Here is a 16259-nt window from a genome sequence, read left to right on the forward strand (position 1 = left end):
ACGATGCAAGATAACGAAATATGTGTATAAAGAAATAAGTTAAAGAAATAGGTGTATAAGAACGGCTGCGATTAGCCGGACATGTTGGAGAAATATCCAACAAACCGAACAGTATCGCCATCTGACGGCATCGAGGCTTCAAAACGAAACACTAACTGTTGTGGTGTGATTTACTTTTTGCTGCCCTTTCCAGTAGGTTTGCTTTCCTTCGCTGCACCTCCACCTACTCCGGGAGCTTTGGATTTGACATCTTTCCGTTGGTGAAGCGTTGGTTTCTGCTTGTGATCACCTTGTGCAGGATCATCCGTACGGAAGCCGACCGTTTTTTTCGTCGAAACGGGTACATTGTCGTTGTTGTTTTTCCGAATCTGTGCCGTCCTGACACGATCTTTGCCATCAGCAGTCGGCTGGTTGGTAGCGGGTTTGGGACCGTGGGATGGACGACCGGTACGCCACGGACGACGGGTAACAGGTCTGGCCGCACTGACACGATCTTTGCCATCAGCAGTCGGCTGGTTGGTAGATTCGTTGTTGTCATTTCCCAGCATAACGCAGGCGGGTTTGGGACCGTGGGATGGACGACCAGTACGCCACGGACGACGGGTAACAGGTCTGGCCTTTGTGGCCGTCGTTGGAGCGGTTGCAGATATAATCTGTCGAGGAACACAGCTGAAAGAGCTGAAAGAGCTGGACGATTTGGACTCATCCTTCAGGCTCATTTGGTATGCGCAATCGATACAACGAATTTGGCAAATGTGGCAAAATCGACACGATTGGGAACAAGGTTCCATTGTGTCCAAACCGTAGAAAGATGGCGTTTTTCCTTTGGGTGCCGGCCCCAATTCGGACGGGTCGTTGCAGCAGGTTGGCAGAATAGATTTTGCCAAAGGTTCCTCCTTTTGGGTTTTGTTGCCACACTTTGAACAGCAGCACTCGATTGACAGCCACTTCAAACAGGCCTGGCAACGTTCACAACATTTGAAATATTGCAAACAGCGATTTTCTGCAATTTGGTGCACTGGTCGTGTTTGGCTGGATCGCAAACCAGCAGCTGATTTACAAGTTTCTCCGGTAACGGTCATGTTGTCGTTTATGCGATAAATAATGTCGGAAGTAGTCCTGGAATCTGCAATCGCAACATCATGCACGACTTGCGGCATCATCGTAATCGTTCCTACCACTTCGTTGTCGGCGTCGTGTACGAAAAGTTTAACTTGCACCGGTGAACCATCTCCGGCAGCGCAATCGACATTCTTCTTTAAATATGCTTCCTTTATATGAAGCACCCCCTGGAACACGAATCCACTAGCGGGAATCCGTGGAATGCGTAGAGGCACTTCGATGAACTCCATCATGTAAGCTGTGTATAGTTGAACGTATGGTTGCTTTGATGGTAATGTTCTGAATGATTATATTTCAATGTTGCTAAAGGTTTATATTAGACGTATGGTTGCTTCGATTGTAAACTTCTGACAGTAGTTACAGTAGTCCTTTGTAGAACTGTCAAATAGTGCAGGATTTGCTTTCCTAACAAGTTTCAGTCGTCGTAAACAAATTCCTTCACGCTTCTTTGCAGCCAATCAACGAAATGAAAAAGACGTCAATCTGTTGTGGACACTGCTCGGGTCACTATATCGGACGGTGGAAGGTTACGATATCGATGCGGTGCTAAACTTCGAGAAGGATGATATTCCTCTGAAGGTAATACAGAAGCTTGAGGAGCGTGTCTTTACCAACGAAAACTTTGATCCGGAGAAGGTGAAGGCGGCGTCGACGGCTGCGGAAGGATTGTGGGTCATTGCGATTGCAAAGTACGATAAGGTAGCAAAGGAGATAGCACCCAAGAAAGCAGCATTAGCCGAAGCTCAAACGAGTTATAATGTAGGTTCTTGAGTTCTTTTTCCGGTTATCTCACTACACCACATTAGCATCCATTAACAAACTATTGTGCATTATTTCTCCTAGTCCGCTATGACGATACTGAATGCAAAGCTGGAACAGCTACGTATCGTCGAGGAAAATCTTGCGGATCTCCAACGTAAGCTGGACGAACAGATTGCTCAACATGCAAAGCTGCAAGCAAATGTAGAGCTGTGTATGAAGAAGCTGGAACGCGCTACGGAGATCATTACCGGTCTGGGTGGTGAGAAGGATCGCTGGCAGACGGCGGCAGAAACGCTGGCACTAATCTACGACACGCTCACCGGTGACGTGTTGATTGCATCTGGTATCGTTGCGTACTTGGGACCCTTCACGATGCAGTTCCGGGCACAGCAGATCGAACAGTGGATCGAACGGTGTACGGATCGTGGAACCATCTGTTCCCAGGACTTCCAGCTCGTGAACGTACTGGGAAACCCGGTCGATATTCGGGCGTGGAACATCTTCGGTTTGCCAAGTGATGCATTTTCGGTGGAGAGTGCTATCATCATTCAGTAAGAATTGACCAGGGGCTTTGGGAATATTTAGAGAATAGCGATCGTGTTTTTGTATCGATGCGATGGTAAGACTCGAGATGTGAAGTGTAATGTGTGCTCTTTTTCCTCTTTTTAGCAATGCTCGACGCTGGCCTCTGATGATCGATCCCCAAGGGCAGGCTAACACATGGGTACGCAATATGGAGAAGGCGAACCGTATTTGTATAATACATCTCTCACACCCTGACTATACACGCGTACTGGAGAACGCCATACAGTTTGGTCTAACAGTGCTACTGGAGAATGTCGGTGAAGAGATCGAACCAATGCTGGAACCGATTCAGTTGAAACAAATCTTCCGACAGGGGGGAACAATGTGTATCAAGCTGAGTGACTCAATCATAGAGTACAATGATTCGTTTAAATTTTACATCACAACAAAACTCCGTAGTCCCCATTACTTGCCGGAAATAGCGGTGAAGGTGACGCTACTCAACTTCATGATCACCCAGACTGGACTGCAGGATCAGCTGCTTTCGATAACAGTGGCGCGCGAACGGCCCGAACTCGAGACAGAAAAGAACGCATTGATCGTGCAAGGGGTGGAGAACAAGCGGCAGCTGCAGGAGATCGAAGACAAGATCCTGCAGGTCCTCTCGTCCGAGGGTAACATTCTCGAGGATGAAACCGCTGTATCGGTCCTAAGCTCGTCGAAAACGCTGGCCAACGAGATCAACGAGAAGCAAATCGTTGCCGAGGGGACCGAACGTCAGATCGATGCGGCCCGTCTGCAGTACACGCCGATAGCGGCCCACTCGACGGTGCTGTTCTTCACGATTGCCGACTTGGCCTGCATCGATCCGATGTATCAGTACAGCCTGAACTGGTTCGTAAACCTCTTTACCGCGACTATCGACAATACCGAGAAGGTGGATGAGGTACCAGCCCGCTTGGAGGATCTTAGGACCTACTTTACGTACAGCCTTTACGAGAATATCTGCCGCAGCCTGTTTGAAAAGGACAAGATACTGTTCTCGCTATTGCTGGCTACGAATCTGCAGCAGGATGCCGGCCAGCTCGGGTCGCCCGAGCTGATGTTTTTGCTTACCGGAGTTGGATTGGACAATCTTGATCCCTACCCGCCAGCCGTTTGGCTGCCGGACAAAAATTGGGATGAGATCTGTCGTTTAAAGATTTCGCCCCGCTGAAGGAACATGTGGTTCAGAACTGGAAGCGGTACTTTGACGACGATACACCACATGAGGCATCCATTCCGGAGCCGTGGAATTCCACGGTGACAGCGTTCCAGAAGCTGCTGGTACTTCGATGTTTCCGGGCGGATAAGTTGGTTCCCACGATCGAGTTATATGTGGCAGGTAGGTGAACAGTTACCCTATAGGATATCGGAGATTTGATTATTGTAGACTGACTGTTCCAATCAATCAAGCAATCAATTCCAGAAACAATGGAACCGAAATACGTGGAACCTCCGGCCTTTAATTTGACTGCATCGTACGACGAATCGAACTGTTCTGTGCCATTGATCTTCGTGCTAACACCGGGTACCGATCCGATGGCCACGCTGATAAAATTTGCTGACGCCCAGGGTCTGGGGGCAAATCGGCTCTTCTCACTATCGCTCGGACAGGGTCAGGGACCTATCGCAACCAAAATGATCGACGAAGGTACCAAGTTTGGCAATTGGGTTCTGCTGCAAAACTGTCACCTCGCCCAGAGCTGGATGCCGACGCTAGAGAAGATCTGCGAAAGCTTCCAACCGGACACAACGCATCCCGACTTTCGGCTCTGGCTAACCTCCTATCCGACGGAACACTTCCCGGTGGTGGTACTACAAAATGGAATCAAGATTACCAACGAACCACCGAAAGGTCTACGCATGAACGTGTCGCGCTCGTTCATGAGCGATCCAATATCCAACGTCGAATGGTTCGAGGCGTGCAAACAATCGGCCAACTTCAAAAAGCTCCTGTTCAGTCTGTGCTTCTTCCACGGTGTCGTGCAGGAGCGGCGCCAGTTTGGTCCGATCGGTTGGAACATACCGTACGAGTTTAACGAGACCGATCTGAGCATCAGCTTGACGCAGTTGCGAATGTTTTTGGACGAGTATGAAGAAGTACCGTATGTGGCACTACGCTACCTAACCGGAGAGTGTAACTACGGTGGCCGTGTAACGGATGATTGGGATCGTCGGTGTTTGAATACGCTTCTAGCAAAGTTCTACACGGCGCAGGTGCTGGAGAACGAGAGAACGGACGCTTTGTTGGCCAATACGCTCAAGACACAGGTATGTCGGTTGTTAGGTGTAGTACATCTGTAGTCAGTAACGCCATTTTCTTATCGGATTCAAACTGAAGGATCGTACCGTAAGTATGCCAGGTATTCTTCTGGTTAATTCCCACAGTACCTCACTGATTAGTAAATATAGGTGAAATACATTTAAACTGCCTTGACTGACACACACTGGAACTTTAAAACAATTTACTTTTCAATGTTAAGTAACTTTATTATCTGAATTTAATGCTACATTCCCAAAATACCCACCATTAGTATTTGCTGCAAATGAAGGTAATGTAAAATTAGGTTAAATTGCCAAACCTGGTTCAAAAAATTTTAAACAAAAATTGATTATGTTTCATTCTACTAATTGGCTAAATTTCCATTGGATTTCCACATTCAATTGACAATGGTAGATTCTTGAGAATTTAAAGGTTTGTAAAAAATTGGAAACTGTTTGATTTTGTTTTTAAGTTTCATTAAATTACTGTAACCAATTCTTGATTTTCTAAAACATTAACGAAACGTAAGTAGTCTACTAATTGAGTATGTTATTCTCGCACAGAACACATCAACCGGTGTGTTCAGGGAAACTCCTGCCGAGCTTGTGATTAGCGTATCGTCAAACATTTTGAAGCTTCTTCCGCCAGAGTTTGATCGGGACGCCGCACTGGAGAAGTATCCGACCGACTATCATCAGGTAACTCGTCAGTTCTCGCACTGAGATTTCTCTCGATTACAGGAATGTTATATACACGATACTCCCTTATCTTCTGCAGAGCATGAATACGGTACTGGTGCAGGAGATGGTACCGTTTAACAATCTACTCATCTGCATCCGGGGTAGACTCCAGACGGCTCGCAAAGCCATGCAGGGTCTTGTCGCCATGTCACCAACCGTGGAAGAGGTGGTCAGCGCGATACTGGTCGGCAAGATCCCATCCGTCTGGGCGAAGCGTTCCTACCCGAGCCTGAAAACGCTCGGCTCGTACATTGCGGACTTTATCGCGCGGTTAGAATTCCTGCAAAAATGGTACGACGAAGGCCCGCCAGCAACATTCTGGGTGTCGGGCTTTTTCTTCACCCAGGCATTTTTGACCGGCGCACAGCAAAACTTTGCCCGCAAGTACGTCATACCGATCGATCTGCTAGTGTTCGATAATGAAGTGTTGCGGGAAGCGGACATCACGGAACCGCCGGACGATGGGGTGTACGTGTATGGATTGTTTTTGGAAGGCACCACATGGGATAGGGAAAAGGGCAGGATGGGATCTGCAGGAGTCTATACCACGCGTCCTGTTTGATACCGTGCCATACGTGAGTACTGCTTAAGATGGTAAGATTTTCCTGCCGCTAAATTCATATTTGCTCTTTTAGATTCTGCTGAAACCGATGAAAAAAGACGATTTTGTTCCGCGGCACACGTACCGCTGTCCGGTATACAAGACGGCCGAACGGCGCGGTACGCTTTCCACGACGGGCCACAGTACTAACTTTGTCATAGCGTTGTTGCTAAATTGTGATCCCAATGTGAAACCGGACCATTGGGTTTTGCGTGGTGCGGCTATGCTTTGTCAGCTTAGTCACTAACCGGTTTCAACGCACAGCACGGAGGAAGAAGCATGAAGTATAAAATAGGCTCCTAATGCTTTTTTGCCCCTTTCTGCGATCAATGACGTAGGGGATTTTCGTTTAATGAGGGTTTTTCAGAATTACAAGTCATTTTACAAGCAAATTAAGACATGATACGAAAATAGCACGATATACATATTTAACAAAAGCAACTTTTTTACGTCTAATATATACAAAATAATTCAATTTTTACAAATATTTCATGGATATCTTATTAAAAATGGTTTGAGTTGTGTTGCGAACGCGAACAAAACTCATGAATGAGCATGCTAGAATCCGAAGGGGGTTAATCATAACAGTTGAGAAATCCGCGAAATCGGTCGAAATGCAAAGTAAGCAAACAAAACTTATGAATGAGCCAGCATAGCACCCATAGCATAGCATAGCATAGCAATGCCCAGCACCCAAGGTGAGGGCGTAAATCATAACAGTTGACAGAACCGCGAGCTCATAAGTAAACAACGTCCGGAGACCCGTTCGTAAGACGCATAAACAAATAGAGACCTTCCCGTTTGATATAGTAAACAATACGATCAACGATTCGGTTAAGAAATAATTATCGCAAATAAGCTGACACCATACGACCGCCAACGGGCAGGTATACCCTCACAATGCAAGATATGCTAAAGTAAGAACGATGATTTGATCTTTCAACATAAGATTGCTAACGTAAGGAGAATGATTCTATCGTTCATCTCGTTTTCACTTTCAAACCTCAGACACATTGTTAGTATATAAGCAGGAGACATTGCCAATAAACTTCACTTGTACTTTAAACCCTAACACGGTATCTTCAAGTCGCTGGGTTGGCAATCGAATTGAACGGAGGTCCACACTAGATACTTACTCTGATTATTCAGAACAACAGGCTAGTGTCCGACCCGAACAATTCCGAGCGCCTTTACTTCTACGGCCCTTTCAGTGAAAGTAAAGATCCACGTTAGAAACTCGCCCTGGGAATCCAGCTACGAAGCCTAACGTCTGATCCGAGCTGATCTGAAAGGTGAACGAGACTTGCGCGAGAGTCTCAGGGTAGGCCAACCTTCGCGTGGTCAACCTACGGCGGCGGACCCAGCAGTCCGAACTTTGTTCCCGCAGCAACAAATGGTGGCTCCAGAGAGGAGATTACAGTAACTCGCGCGCGCATTGTAATCTCTTCCGAACGAACTTACGTTCATGGTGTGCTGTCGCCATAAGAACAGCAAAACAGTTCTGTGTATTAAATGATTCGCGAAGACGGTTAAAACATAACAAAGTGATTAAGCGTCGTGAATATCGAATCAAGTGCAAGTGCAGAACTTTTCAAAGGGCTACGGACTAAAGTGATGTTCTAAAACTTCTACGGACGAGAAAGTGAACAATATTAACCACGAACAACAGTGATTCAAGTTGCGCACGTCTTCCACCGCAGTTGTCCTTAATCGTCACAATCGTGAAAGATCCAGCCAGTGCATCAAGGGAAGTTAACATAAATCCGAAAGGGGTAAGTGTAACGTTCTATTTAAGCACGGCAAGGAAATCTTTGATTCGTCCAAAATGCCTTACAAGTTTACCGAGAATAACACAGGTAGTTGTCGACTCTGTACAGCGGAAGATACCGCTGAAGAGAGTATGATCGCATGTACAGAATGCGATCGATGGTTCCATTTGGTATGCGCCAAATTAACACGGAAACCAAAGCCAGAGGAAGCCTGGCTATGCTACAAATGCCAACGAATTAAGTATGAACTTAATCGGCAAAAGGAAGAGCTCAAGGCTCTCGCGGAAAGGGATGCAAAAAATAGGGCAGAGCTCAAGACCTTGAAGGAAGGCAAGATGAACCTGGGAGAAGGAAGTTCCACTAGGGAACAAACTCTACAGGAAATGGTATCACAATTGTTAGTGAGCCAGCAAAGGCAAATGACAGAGTTTACTAAGCTAATAACAAACAACAGTGGTGAATCCACCCAAATGGGGATCTTGGTCAAAAGACAAGCCCTAATGCAGTTGCCCAGATTCGATGGCAACACGAGGCAATGGACAAACTTTAAAAAGACGTTTGAAGACACAACCCGCGAAGGGGAGTTTTCTAATATAGAAAACTTAAACCGTCTCAAGCAGGTTTTACACGGAACAGCCTTCAAGACTGTTCAACAATTGATGATGGAGGCGGAAAACGTTCCGGATATAATGAAACGATTAGACGAAACTTTCGGGAGACCTGATATGGTTTATTTGGAGTTATTGAATGATCTCCAAAAGTTACGAAAGGAATCAAAAAACGTGATCTTGGACATGGTTAACGCCCTCGAAAACATCGTAACGAATGTAAAACTAATGGGAAGATCGACGTATTTGAACGATCACAGGCTAGTAATGGATTTGACGGCGAAACTGCCGTATCATATCCAAGTAAAACGAGCGGAACATATGGCATCCGTCTCGTCATCACTGGATGTTCAAAACCTCGAGGAGCTATGTAAATGGCTCAAGCCCTATGCCAAAACGTCGGAAATGATGAACACGATCGCAGTTCATACACAGAAGGGAAACAGTCATTTCCATGATCAAAAATCAACTGCTACGGCTGAACTACAGCCTACAAAAAAGGAAACAACTTCCTACAAGTGGTCAAACAGGGTAATGAAATGCTTAATATGCAATAAACCTCATGCTACGATCACATGCTATGCATTGATCAGGGAAGTACCTTCTGAGCGAATAAAAATTGCTCGAAACAAACGTTTGTGTCAAGGTTGTTTAAAAACAAACAATCATTCGATAAACGATTGCAGATCCGCACAAACTTGCGGAATAAATGGATGCGAAAGTAAGCACCATAAGATGCTTCATGTAAAGGTTACACCTCCCATAGTTGAAAAAGAAGGTGTAAATAGCCATTATGAAGAAAATGCATCATCAACACATTACCAGGTATTACCGGTAACATTAATAAACGAAGATAAAAAGATAGATACATATGCTTTCCTAGATCCCGGATCGTCCTTAACACTTTTGGAAGCCAAAGTCGCAAAGAAACTTGAGCTTACAGGGAAAGAAATACCTCTTCAATTACTTTGGACACAAGGTAAAATGGCCGACAACGTTAAAAGTCAAAGCGTGGAAGTAAGAATCAAGGGTGCCACAAAAAAGGGATTTGTACTAAAAGACGTAAGGACAATTCACAATCTTAAGTTGCCAATTCAATCTTTGAATTACGACGAATTGTGCGATGAATATCCTTACCTGAAGGACTTACCCATAAATGCCTATAATAACGTTCAACCAACAATCATAATTGGCATTAAACACAATCACCTTTTAATGGGAATATCCCATAGATATGGAAAATTAGGTGATCCGATCGCAATGAAAACAAGATTGGGGTGGTTGATTTATGGCAAGGCAGCCCATGATCAAGGAATTAATCATTCCATGATAATAAAAGAAGACGATGGAAGTCTCCGTCAAATAAGGCCAAATTATTTATCAAGAGAGAATTCTGGTGCAAAACAAGTCACTCAGCTTCCTGAATCAAAGGACAAGGCACGAAACAATGAAGAATCAGTTGAAAACTTCCCGAAAACACGGAAGAATGCTATCAAAGGAAAGATTAATAAATGCTGCATAAGGGAAAACGTTGATGCACCGCCCAAGAAAAGGGCAAAACGGAAGAAGACAATACCTTGCACGCGGTATTCGAAACAGCTTCAGACAAGCACGACAAATGTTGATGCAACAATACACAAAGATGAGTACGTACCAGGGAAGCGTACGAACAAAGCAAGGTTCAAACCAAATATATGGAATGCGCTATTAATCATACTTCTTCTATTTGCAGCTCAAGCCTTTGGAAAAACGATTAATGGGTTAATCGCATACGATTGTGCAAACGATAACATCAACATAACGAGTTACTCATTGATGAAAGTAGCCTCTTGCATACCTCAAACAGAAAACATAACTACAGTCGAAACGAAGATTCAGGTATTGCAACGTAGTCCGAAAACATTAACCCACGTTCGCCAATGTAAGGTAATAATTAAACGCTCGATCAAACACTGCGGGGCTTGGTCTCACACCTCTGAATATGAACATGGTTTCGCGTATATAGTAAAGGAATTTACTCCGGATGAATGTAGGCACGCTCAAGTGGTAGGCGAAATTTCACACTCTGATAATTATAAGATTAGGGAATTACGTCGCAATCACACCACCAGAGGGCAGGCATTGATCATCGGCAGCGTCACGGGCTCATCGTGCGAGGGAGGTGTCTACTCAACACCATCTTATACGTGGACGAAGGCGCTGGTATACTACGAGTACGAGATCAGCATGTACGACTACGTGACGACAGCGAACATCGAGGAAGACCAAGTGACACTTCGAAGTGGTATCGTGTGCCCGTACAGTGTTGGTTGGTGTTTGGACACGGAATACGGCTATCTAACCTGGGATTTAGATCACCAAAGGCTCTGTGAAAGGACCGACTTCGAGATCATCTACGAAGGCACGGTCAATAAAACGTTTAACAGCAACAAGGGCGATCGCATAAACGCCGTGTACACCTTGATAACACACGAACAGATGTTTTCAATAAGGGCGCGTGATGTAAAACAGATCTGCGGTTTCGACAGTTTCGATACAGATCACCCGAGGATCTTTATCCTTGAGTCAAACGGTTATCAATCGCCGTTTAAGCGCAAGGCGGTAAATGGGAGAAACCTGGATCTCTTTACCTATTTCAACTCCAAGATAACGTTGGTTGAAAGTTACCTCGGGCAGAAACTGAATGATGTGTACACCGCGGTAATGACAGAAATATGCAAGGTCGATAAGGCACTGATGGAAACAAAACTAACGTTAGCCTGTATCAATCCAACCGAATTTGTCTCCAATTTGATACGACGACCGGGGCACACAGCAGTAGTCGCCGCAGAAGTGCTGTACATCCTTGAATGCAAGCCAGTTTTCGTCACCTATGAGAGGAAAGATGAATGCTATCAAGAGGTACCGGTACAGTATAACAATCGGTCGATGTTCATGGCACCGGTTACAAGAATGCTGCAACTACGTGGTACCCAAATTGACTGCACTCCACTGCTGCCTGCTAAATTCAATATCGGTGGTAGATGGTATACGACGGATCAAAGACTACGGGAAACAACGCCACCGCAAGAGTTAACGACGGACGTCGTGACAAGCTGGTCATACACTCCCTTGCCAAGTCTAATGGAAAGTGGCGTGTATGATTACGAGAATCTGCAGCGAATGAAGGATATGGTGTACGAACAGAGTGACAAACGAATCGCTTCATCAGTCGTACACAAGATGATATCCGGCCAGCATCCCAATCTACAAGGCTTCTCTTTCGAGCCGCTCGTCTCCGAAAACATCATTCATAACGCCTTGCATAAGTATTGGTCAAAACTACTATCATGGTCAACCTGGTTGGGCAACATAACGTCTACAGCGATCGGTATCTACATGTTAACCCGAGCTCTTAAATTCATCGTCGACACCATAATACACGGCAGAATTCTGTACGATATTTACGGCATTGGATGGCAGCTTTTGGCTTCGTTTTGGGACTCGCTAACAAATTTGCTGTCGCATCGCAACCACATGAAGAGGGCTCAGCATACACACGTTCCACCGACAACAGCTCCCGAGCTTGATCATCAGGACGTCGAAGTACGTTCACATCGTCTTCCAAACACCAAAACCAAGCAGTATCCCGACTTACGCGAAGAAATGGTTAGTCTTCAGGTTCAGCGTAATGACTTCGGATCATAAGGTTCTACAAGCATCAGCCCATTCTTCAGATCAATAATGCCGGTGGTAAACGAGTAATTTAAGAAATCAAATGAGAGTGAAATAATTGAATGGATTAATAGTTATCGCGTTAATTTGTAAAACCTTTAGTTTTACCAGGGGAAGAATGTTGCGAACGCAAACAAAACTCATGAATGAGCATGCTAGAATCCGAAGGGGGTTAATCATAACAATTGAGAAATCCGCGAAATCGGTCGAAATGCAAAGTAAGCAAACAAAACTTATGAATGAGCCAGCATAGCACCCATAGCATAGCATAGCATAGCAATGCCCAGCACCCAAGGTGAGGGCGTAAATCATAACAGTTGACAGAACCGCGAGCTCATAAGTAAACAACGTCCGGAGACCCGTTCGTAAGACGCATAAACAAATAGAGACCTTCCCGTTTGATATAGTAAACAATACGATCAACGATTCGGTTAAGAAATAATTATCGCAAATAAGCTGACACCATACGACCGCCAACGGGCAGGTATACCCTCACAATGCAAGATATGCTAAAGTAAGAACGATGATTTGATCTTTCAACATAAGATTGCTAACGTAAGGAGAATGATTCTATCGTTCATCTCGTTTTCACTTTCAAACCTCAGACACATTGTTAGTATATAAGCAGGAGACATTGCCAATAAACTTCACTTGTACTTTAAACCCTAACACGGTATCTTCAAGTCGCTGGGTTGGCAATCGAATTGAACGGAGGTCCACACTAGATACTTACTCTGATTATTCAGAACAACAGGCTAGTGTCCGACCCGAACAATTCCGAGCGCCTTCACTTCTACGGCCCTTTCAGTGAAAGTAAAGATCCACGTTAGAAACTCGCCCTGGGAATCCAGCTACGAAGCCTAACGTCTGATCCGAGCTGATCTGAAAGGTGAACGAGACTTGCGCGAGAGTCTCAGGGTAGGCCAACCTTCGCGTGGTCAACCTACGGCGGCGGACCCAGCAGTCCGAACTTTGTTCCCGCAGCAACAAGTTGCAAAACATAATATAAGCTACACGTGTACTGCTACCGTTCCGTCGACTCAACAATAATAAAGCACCAGGCACCGACTGATAAAAAATTGAGGTTGCAGCACTAGAAAACAAAATTCATCGCATTTTAACTAGGTCGTTACGCCAGGAATAGTAGTTGGAAATTATCACACAGGGAAATCAACCACCACCACCGAATCAACCACCGAAACGGGAAATCAACCACTGATCAGATGCTCTCACTATGCGGCAGATCTTGGAGAAGATGACGGAACAGCAACTCTATTCTTTCCATCTCTCCAATGACTTCAAGGCCGCATACGATAGTCAGGTTAGCCAGATAACGGTTACGACGCAATGAACTCTGTTGGAATCCCGGACAAACTTGCCATACTAGTACGAATGATAATGACCAAAGTCGCTAATGACCAAAGTCGACCAAATTACGGGGACCATCTTCTATAAGTCAAAGTGATAGACTCTCGTGACAGCTAGAATTTACGTTTAGTTATCTTCCCAAACGTTGGAGGACTCAATCCCCTCCTTTTCTGCGCTGCGTCACCATCTACTTGGGGTTGTCAGGATCATCAAGTGGCTTCGGATCATACCCCATTGCAAGAGCAAGGTAAATTGATTTGAGTCAAAGAAACTATTAAAGTGAGTATAGCGGCGGATCAAACGGTAGGCGGTGTAGGCGGTCGCCTAGGGCCTCGCCGTGTCGGGGGCCCCAAAAAATTTGTGTAGTAGTAACTTTCCACTTTGCACTTTGCACTATGCAAAATTTGCCTCTTCCTTTCGAAGAAACTTGGTGAGCGAGAGTGTAACTTGTTCAGTTTTTCATCGGAAAATGTTTGCCACTTATTTTTGACGAAATTGTTGTTCAGACTATTAATACGGTTAGATTAGTGTTTTAAGATGTAGAGAAAGACAATTTATTATAGGACTTGTAAATTCAGTTCACCAAGAAAGAAAATCTACAGCATTTTGGATGAGGAACGATGTAACAAAAGAATAAAAATCACTGTAACGTTTAGCATTACACAATTAACAAAACAATGGCTCATAAAGTATGAAAAGAAGCTAAAAGAAGAGAAAACAACTTGCAATATAAATATAAATATAAAAAAGGTTACTTTAAGGTTAGGTTACCACGGAATTTAAAACAAAATTTAACAAACAGAATGTAAAGAAATTACCATTAAAATTGAAATTTATGTAAAAAACCAGGTAAGATAATTTGTTATAACTTTATTAAAGCCTTAGCTGTCTTCGCTTCACTTGCATAATTGCCAAACATTTTCAGTAAAAAATTAGCTATGCATCACAGGTATAGTACAGTGAAGATATATGTTCTCGTTGAAACAGATGTGATTTAAAACACACTTTTATTAATTTTGTGTTGTTAACAAATGAGGTGGTTTATTATCTAAAATTAACAATACAATACAAATTAAAAATTGAACAGATAAAACTCAACACATCAACACGTCCGTTCCTAACGCCGGTCGGGAGCAAAGAGAGAGTTTAGCATCTCTGCCTTTGACGCCGAATGTCAAAAGGGAGTGCTTGACGTCTGCGCCTAGCCCAGAATTATCCCAGCACAGGGTGCTCCCAACATCCCCCCTCCTTAATTACGCTGGTACGACTCCATCCACTGCGGAGGTCTTCGAACACGTGAAGATCTGCGTAGAGGTTGTACCGGCGATGATGATCCACTATCCGCTGTCTCGAAGCTTGGGGATGTCACCGATGCATGTGTCCCACTACACCTTTCCGAAGATGACGATGATGACGTGCACAAGGATGAGTAGGACGAAGAAGACGGAGATGGCAATGACGATGACGATGGTGATGACGATGACGATGAAGATGATGATGGCGATGTCATCGGGATCACCGGTGATGGCGATTCCATAGGAGGAATTACTGTAGGATCAGTTTGACATTCATCCAACAAAATGTCTAAAGCCATGGAAGACTGTACAGGATCCGACTGAACATCATGTGTCACATGATCATCCTTAGCGTTCATCCGTGGCCTCAACTGGTTAATGTGTGAACGCAATATATGACCGGTTGTGCTCACCACTTGATACATAACCTGCCCAATCCGCTTCTGAATAACAGCAGGGACCCAACTCCAATTGTTGTAATGATGCTTCTTCGCGTAAACGGTTTCACCAATGTTGAATACTCTGGTTCGGGTCGGTCCATCATCGATTTTGCGAGATACAGGTGGGCGCAGTAACTCTAAGCAAGTGCGTATTCTACGACCGAACATGACTTCTGCTGGTGTCCGCATTCCTTCTAATTGCTTGTTAGGTGTACTTCTATACGATAAAAGGAATGTATCCAATGCCTCATGCAATGACACCTCCCCCACCTTAATCTTCTTGAGTGCCCTTTTAAAAGAATCCACAAATCGTTCTGCTTGGCCATTCGATTGGGGATGGTAAGGAGCAGTCTTCATATGCTCTATTCCGTTACTATTGCAGAAGTCAGCAAATACTGCGCTCGTAAACTGCCTACCGTTGTCGCTTACTATCGTATTAGGCATTCCATATCTTGCACATAATCCTCTCAAAATAGCGACAGTCGCAGAAGCAGATATCTGTGAAGTGGATACAATTTCTGGCCATTTGGAATGTGAATCTATCACAAGCAGAAAATAAACGTCTTCAATTGGCCCAGCAAAATCAATATGGATCCGTTGCCATGGTGCATCAGTTTTCTGCCAAAGTGATGGTAAGCTGTGTGCTGGAGACTTAGCCGCAGAAGCGCACGATTTACAGCATTTCACCATTTCCTCTATATCAGAATCTATGTTTGGCCAATAAACGTAGCTACGAGCAATTCCTTTCATCCGCTCAATACCAGGATGTCCTCGGTGCATCATTTCTAGCACATGTTTTCGCTGAGACGCTGGAATAATTAACCGGTCTCCAAAGACAATACAATCCTCGATTGTTGAAAGAGAGTCACGTCTCGCGTGGAAGATTTTAAGATCACGACCTTCTAATATCCTTGGCCATCCATTCTGGACGTAATTAAACACAAGTTGAAGCACAGGATCTTTTCGCGACTCGCGCACTACGTCCTCAAATGCAAGCGGCAAAATCCTCG

General features: G+C 44.6%; 1 pseudogene; it reads left to right on the forward strand.

Moving 5' to 3' along the window:
• The first annotated feature begins 2017 nt into the window (after positions 1–2017).
• Positions 2018–6533, forward strand: LOC128298711 (dynein axonemal heavy chain 7-like; annotated as a pseudogene).
• The last annotated feature ends 9726 nt before the right edge of the window (positions 6534–16259 follow it).

The sequence above is a fragment of the Anopheles moucheti genome, chromosome 2 (assembly GCF_943734755.1).
Source record: "Anopheles moucheti chromosome 2, idAnoMoucSN_F20_07, whole genome shotgun sequence".
Lineage (NCBI taxonomy): Eukaryota > Metazoa > Arthropoda > Insecta > Diptera > Culicidae > Anopheles > Anopheles moucheti.